Source organism: Salmo salar, chromosome 13 (assembly GCF_965601325.2).
Source record: "Salmo salar chromosome 13, fSalSal1, whole genome shotgun sequence".
NCBI classification, from domain to species: Eukaryota; Metazoa; Chordata; class Actinopteri; order Salmoniformes; family Salmonidae; genus Salmo; species Salmo salar.
This window is the reverse complement of record NC_138303.1, coordinates 23,215,906-23,223,723: the sequence shown is the minus strand read 5'-3', so window position 1 is coordinate 23,223,723 and position 7,818 is coordinate 23,215,906. Positions and strand designations below refer to the sequence as shown.

At 40.6% G+C, this 7,818-nt stretch overlaps 1 long non-coding RNA gene and 1 pseudogene across 2 annotated transcripts; both read left to right on the top strand.

Moving 5' to 3' along the window:
- The first annotated feature begins 1,191 nt into the window (after window positions 1-1,191).
- Window positions 1,192-3,326, top strand: LOC106566678 (eukaryotic translation initiation factor 2D-like; annotated as a pseudogene). Its single transcript, XR_014379926.1, has 5 exons — window positions 1,192-1,207; window positions 2,076-2,132; window positions 2,237-2,320; window positions 2,424-2,514; window positions 2,656-3,326. The product of XR_014379926.1 is annotated as a eukaryotic translation initiation factor 2D-like (transcript).
- A 1,713-nt stretch (window positions 3,327-5,039) lies between these two features.
- On the top strand, window positions 5,040-5,597 carry LOC145850265 (uncharacterized). Its single transcript, XR_014379999.1, has 2 exons — window positions 5,040-5,324; window positions 5,441-5,597. It is a non-coding gene; the product is annotated as an uncharacterized LOC145850265 (long non-coding RNA).
- Window positions 5,598-7,818: the final 2,221 nt, after the last annotated feature.

The window sequence follows — 7,818 nt, the reverse complement described above, 5'->3', positions numbered from 1 at the left end:
AACGATTTACAATGGAGTTGATCGACGACGAGTAGTGTGGTGGGCCGACTGGAGCTCCGACGTTTTAATGAAAAAACGACACATTCAAGCACCCAAAGAATAGGCAGCAATTACACACGATATTTTCTATTCGCCGCTCAATTCCATCGTTGAGTTTAGTCGGCTATCGCTCCATATGCAAACTACAGGCATCCAGACTCTTTGGTAGCTAGAAAGGTACCCAGACACAGCCCGGGTGAGAGGAGTCTGGAAAAGATATGCCATGTCATCTATGCTAGATTGTGACTGAGACCTGCAGGTCGTTCCATTTGATTTCAATCACTTTTTGACCGCACCCCTTTTTAATTTGAACAAACCCTCTCATACATATTTGCTCATGGTAGAAGTGGTCAGAAAGTGACTCTTTGGACCTGAATGCCAAAACATTCAGTAGAGGAAGTGCCTGAAGTTGACCATTTTTGCATACTCCACCATACCATGAGACATCCATGTCTTCACTGGAAAAGATTAACGGTCGAGTTTGATATTTAAAAGCTTACAAGAGTGTTGTCACACTATTTGATAATTTCTATAACTTTAAATTGTTTTTGTATCTTTAACTTAAATTATCAAAAAAATGCATAAACTCAGATTATTTTCAATTTTCGCCTATGTTGTAGTTTATGCGGCGTTCAAACAACTTGGAACTTTGAAAATTACCAGGTCAAATCATGACGTCAGTGATCTTCAGGTCAGAAAGTAGGAGCTCTAGAAAGAGGCCCAAATTCCGAGTTGGATGACTGTTCAAATAGATTTTTTCCCAGTTGGCTCTCTCTTTTTTTTTTCTCGAGGTCCCAGTTGTTTTAAATGCACTTAAGTCAGAGAGTGCCGAGCTCCCAGATGTTTTGAACACAGCATTAGACCCTTTTTTATATCATCCGAAGTGTTTGAGTTGTGGCCGCCATCGGTTGAAACCATAGAGCTAGATAGAGGACTCAGCTTTGTGTCTGTGACAGCATGGGCAGTGCCATTGAGGCTAACTCCATTTGAAGTAGTCCATTTTCATGACTCCAACAGGGTCACCAGGAGAGATCAGCCAATGAAGTTGGAAGTCATACCTGTTGACTACATTAAAATGGTGGAAGCCCTCAATGACGCTGCCCATGCTAATACAGCCTTTTGGCCACTATGATTCATTATGATTGAGACAACATGCTCTTAACACAAGGTGGGTGTTAAATGTACTAAAATGGGAATGGAATCAAATGGTACACAAAGATGGTTGGACGTCTACACATCAGATAATATTGACTTGAATGGGAATATCAGTTGTTTTAAAGTACACTGTCAATCTTCCATATGAAACCTATTGAAATCATAGAAATATTGATAATAGATTAGACATTCCCATTTAAGTTGACATTCGACGATGGGTGGACTGACGGCCATCTTTGTGGTAGTAATTAAATTACAATTTCTAAATTGCAGTGGTCTGAAGGATAGGTTCATTCTATTAATTATATTTCTATGATTGAAATGACACCCACCCTGATATCAAACTCAACCGTTCGTATTTTCCAGTGATGAAGACATGTATGTCTCATGGTATGGTGGGGTAAACTTTCAGCACACAAATCTCCTGAATGTTTTTGCATTCGGGTTCAAAAAGTAACTTTCTGACCACTTCTAACATGGGCAAATATGTATGGAAAGTGTCATTCAAATGTAAAGGGTGAGGTCAAAAAGTGATTGAAATCAAATGGAATAACCCCTGTTCCATTTTCTAGTCACACTCACAAACAACTAAAGATGTACATGGTGTTTATAATTCACTTAGGATTTTTGTGGAATGATAGCATCACAACATTTCCTGAAAACTTTTTCACGTAGATTACAACAATATTTCATATTGCCCCTCTACCCACCTTAGGAGGAAGCTGAAAGATGACATATCCACAGCCTTTCCCTCTCTGTCTGCGGAGGAACTGTCCTAGTTGGTCCCAAACAAAGAGAAGCTAAATGTAGTGAAGATCTATGCCCACAAGGGAGATGCAGTCACCCTCTACGTGCTTCATAAGAACCCAGTGTTCTTTGAGCTGGAGAAACGTGTCTATCCCACAGGAAGGGTTACAGTCAACATGTCTATCCCACAGGTAGGGTTACAGTCCAAATGTCTCAAGTGGCAGAGATGCACTGACCATACAACTCAGGAAAAAAAATAGAAATCTTGACTACTGTATGTCTTGTTGTTTTCCAGTGTATAAGCTTTGGCGTTATCCCCATGTCTTGCCAGCATTCACAACATGGCCTCCAGTGTTACAGAAGCTGGCTGGAGGGGCAGGTAAGGTTATTTGTCTTACATAAAACCTGGATTGATATTAATCAATGTATCAGTCATTCACATGTATTCTGAAACTCTATCCTCCCTCTCTGCTCCTCCACAGATCTCATGCTGCCTGGAGTGGTGGTGCCTCCAAGTGGTCTCCCAGAGGTGAAGAAGGGGGACTTCTGTGCTGTTAAAGTTGTTAGCAACAGGTAAGTTGATTGACTGAATCCATTTGCAGTCGTGATTAGCTGTTACCGCTGTCTATAATGAACACATTGACATACTGTAAACACACTGACAATGGCAGGCTTCATATTCTTGCTCACAACGTTGTGGTTGTTTGTTGCCAGGGCTCCCGTGGCAGTTGGCATTGGTGGACTGCCACCATGTCCAATGCAGAGATGCAAGGCCTGGGCATGAAGGGCAGAGGGGTGTCAATCTTCCACACCTACATGGACAGCCTGTGGTGAGCACAGATGATCCAGTCAAACTCCACACACACTGCAGCATGGTTAGTGTCAATAAGTATAACCCGGACACAGCATTCCCAATCTACTATCATTATGGAATTTGGAGACAAGGCTGGTCCTCCCTCCATTCCTGATGTGGACACTGAGGGTTTCGCGGCAATGTATGGAGAGGAAGAAGAGGATGATGAACAGGCCACTGAGGGGGGTGAAGAGGAACCGTGTCCCAACCCAGAGGACCCGAGAAGCCCACACCTGCCCGCAATTGCTAATAACCCATTCGCAACCGCCCGACTATATGTGAAAATCTGTACCCCGACCCTAACCTGCTAATATAGAAAATGCGCTGTAGGCTACAGTCAGAGACGACAAAACCATTTTTTGACGGGGTGCAGGATAATTTCTTTTGCCAGATTTAGATATGTTTCTGCTTATAATTTCAGACATTTTGGTAGGCTATTTGTTAGTCAACTGTCTATAATTAGATACATGCAGCTTCTCTTCTGTCTTTATATGTTGCCCTAGAAGATTAAATAAACCCAGTTCTGCTTGGATGCATATTTGATGTGATTAAAATACTATCAGCTTTTATGATGCTGATAAAGATAGCACCTCAACAGACGGTATCTAACTGCACATTTGCATTCTCTCAAGATACTGAAAAAAAGAAATCATATTTCTCCACTCTTTTTCCCCAAGTCAAAATGTAGCCTACATTTGAAGGAGTTAATATTAAGGCTATGTGAGAGGTTATAGACATACAGTCAGTGTCCAGATTTCAGTTTCCATTTAACCCATCTGAACAATAGGCTACAGTTCCCATGACAGGCCATGGCCTATTAAGTCCCCGTCTTGTGACTGTCGAATTTGTAGGCTATATCGCCTCACAATCATCACATATAACACAGCTATCATCCTCTTTTACCACTTCACCAAATATTACTTTTTTGGCCCTCCCTTCTCTTTATTTTCAACTCTCCAATTCACGGCGCTTCTCTTATTGAATTACACTCAGACGTTGTCCTTTTTGTTTCCGTGGATTGACGTTGACTTTTTCTGCCCGTTCCCAAAAGCATTTGGCATGTAAGCTATTTGCCGCTTGTACAGTTAATTCCTAAAAGTTTAGGCTAACGCACTACTACCATATAGCCTAAAATAATGAAAGAAAAACCTCAATGTAGCCTATATATATATATATATATATATATATATATATATATATATATAAATTGCACAATAAGTATACATGTATGGATTTTTTAATATATTGTTTGCTCTTTATTCAACCTGCCTGCCACCCGCCCTTCATCCACACAATATTTCATGACCTTGCGGATATAACCATGGGGCCCCGCGCATCACTACCACAAGGTAACTATTACTACTCAACTGGAGAACAAGTGAGGGGAGAGATTGGCAGTTATTATGATACAGGTACAGTGCATTCGGAAAGTATTCAGACCCCTTGACTTTTTCCACATGTTGTTACGTTACAGCCTTATTCTAAAATTGATTAAATAAAAAAAAGTCCTCATCAATCTACACGCAAAACCCCATAATGACAAAGCAAAAACAGGTTTTTCGAAATTTTTGCAAATTTATAAAAAAAACGTATTTACATAGATATTCAAACCTTTTGCTATGAGACTCGAAATTGAGCTCAGGTGCATCCTGTTCCCACTGATCATCCTTGAGATGTTTCTACAACTTGATTGGAGTCCACCTGAGGTAAATTCAATTGATTGGACATGATTTGGAAAGGCACGCACCTGTCTATATAAGGTCCCACAGTTGCTAGTGCAGGTCAGAGCAAACACCAAGCCATGAGGTTGAAGGAATTGTTTGCAGAGCTCCGAGACAGGATTGTGTCAAGTCACTTATCTGGGGAAGGGTACCAAAACATTTCTGCAGCATTGAAGGTCCCCAGAAACACAGTGGCCTCCATCATTCTTAAATGGAAGAAGTTTGGAACCACCAAGACTCTTCCTAGAGCTGGCCGCCCAGCCAAACTGAGCAATCAGGGAATTGACCAAGAACCCAATGGTCACTCTGACAGAGCTCAGAGTGAAAAATGTATGCACTCACTACTGGATAAGAGCTAAATGACTAAAATGTATAATGTAAAGTCATGATGCATCATCTTGTGTCCACAGGACGCTAGACAAAATGCAGCACTGCCACCAGCTGGTCTTCCCTGGCCAGCCACCCATAGTAAAGAAGGGCCACATTGAGCCCATAGACATCTCTGTGGCCTCCAGGAGCTCCAACAAGCAGATACAGCCATGACAACCTCTTTATAATCTTTCTTGTTTTAAAACAACACTAATCAATCTTTGTGGTTAATAAAATATCCGTTCCTCCCTTCTCTGTAGGTGACCATGATAAATAACCTGGAGGGGTATGGTGTGGACCCCATGGCCATATTGTTAGCCCTGCAGCACAGAGTCCAGGCCAGCTCAGCCCTGAACTCCGTCCCTGGCTCAAAGGACCGAGTCCTGGTCCAGATGCAAGGAAACCGGGTCTAGCAAGTTGGCAAACTGCTGCTACTGCAGGTTCGCAAACATTTCCTATTGGTAACCACATGACAAGACTGTCTTAATACCAACTCTTGATTTAACAGGTGTTTATGTGCATCATTTCTAAGGCTTTTCCCCACTTTATTTTGCAGATGAGTACCAAATTCCCACAAGTACATCCAGGGTCTAGACAAAGTTCAGAAGCCTGAAAATAAGAAATAATAGAACCTCAACATTTCATCAACAAGTATGTATAGCTGTGTAAACAAATTGTTCATCAATCATGAAATAAAGTTTACTCCAGGATTAGCTAAATTTATATTGTCATTAGTTACATTGTGCTAGCCTAGATGCCAGCCTGAGATGTCTGTTCAGTTAGAATATTCCACTCAATTAGAATATGACCTGTCCAATTATCATCCTCTGAGTCTGAGTGAGTGGAGTTAGCAATGCCTGACATTGCCCATGGTACTGATGAAAAGGTGACCCAATCATTAAAATATGCTGTGTGCAATAGAAACGGCACTCATTAATGATACAATGCCAAACAGTTTCTATACCAGAGTTACCAGGCTGAGAAAGTCTGTCTTGCATCCAGGCTAACATTGTTTTCTCTGTAGCCTCAAAATCAGGGAAACTTTAAATAAATAGGCTGTATTATTGTACATAAAAAAAGGGTATAATACTTATAAGACGCTGTGAGATTTTTCCATACATGCAGTATATGACGTCTGCTTTGAAGAGATTTTCAGCTGAATGACTCAAATGTCAGTGTCCACAAACAATTCCATAGTGACAGACAGAATGCAATAACTTGTCTCTGACAACGTCCGAGCTGTTAGAAGTGCTGGTTTTGTAACTGTTGTTACACCACAAAATCAATAGCTAAGCAGTAAGCCTGTCATATATTGGCATGTTTTGAAGACATCAATAATGGGAAAGTACAGTGGTCAAGAGTTGGAGCGTTGCGACAAAACCTACAATGACATACTTCTGTAATGGAGTCACTGGTCCTATCAAGTCACATCAAAGGCTTTACAGGGGTCAGAAGTTTACACTGCATTAGACAACATTGTCAGATGAAATAAATATAATTTACTTCCTTTACTAATCCGTTTAAATGTCAAATGTATTGTAATATCCATCCAAAATGTGTGGTTTAAAGAAAAAATATTATAGCCCATTTGAAAAAGAAATATAAGCACATTTAATAGTATATTTTTTTTAAACAGTAGCTAACACGTTTTAAATGCCTTTTGCATGTGGGTAAAGAATGAGGACACCATTACAACAGTATCCATAACAAATGTCAATGGTGACATCACCCTCAATAATGTAGCTTATTTAACATCAGCTACAGATATTAGGTTGCTGGTTTGGAGCAGCAGTTCCATAGGTCGCTGGTTTGGGGTGGCAGGTAGCCTAGTGGTTAGAGCGTTCGGACAGTAACCGAAAGGTTGCTGGATTGAATCCCCAAGCTGACAAGGTAAAAATCTGTTGTTCTGCTTCTGAACAAGGCAGTTAACCCACTGTTCTCCGGTAGGCCATCATTGTAAATAAGAATTTGTTCTTAACTGACTTGCCTAGTTAAATAAAGGTTACATTTTTTTAAATACATAGATGACCGTCAGGTAGAAGGTGCTGGAAGGTGCTGGACTCCAGAAGATGAGGAAGGTAACAATGTTGGCTAGAGGAGGTTTTGGTATTATTAGGGTTTCGCCATTGGAAACAAATTAAGCATATAATCATACATGCAAAGCATAAACCAAGCTTATACCAGCCTTCTCTTAATGTTACTATAGCCATATATAATTTAATCAAAGAAAGATTAATTATATCCATTATCCTTTAAATGCAGTATACATCAGATTTTACTAGTTCATTTGTGGGGAAAAATAACATGTATATTCTATTAAGAAGGGTCTTATATCGGCTGAAAGCTTATGTACCTAAATGTTTAAAATCCATAATATTTATTAGAATTTATTTGAATTGCGCGCCCTCCAGTTTCACCGGAAGTTGTCCCGCTAGAGGGACACCAATCCTTATTAATCAGCTTCTTGATATGCCACACTTGTCAGGTGGATGGATTATCTTGGCAAAGGAGAAATGCTGTGTGCTGAGCAAATTAACACATTTTACTACTACTCCCCTAGTTATTGTACTCATCCATCTGTATAAGACAGCATTAGATACCTAGCAGCAGTTAGTTCTATAGGTATACTTACAGGGGATGCACACTATAGCCAGGGATTGGTAGAACACACCCTGCAGAGTGACCATCCAGTGTTCCTCTTGAGGGTTCATGACTTTACCCACCACATATTCTGTATTAGCAGAAACAGCATCCAGGAGAGTGCCTCTCATCTCACCAGCACATATCTGTGCTATGGTCATATCACTGGGGGTTAACCCCTCACACGCACACATGCACAAACATGCACACACAGTTACCCATTGTTAATCATTACTCTGACGATATCTGAGGCACACACGACCTTATTAGCTGGACTACAGAGGTTGGCCACTT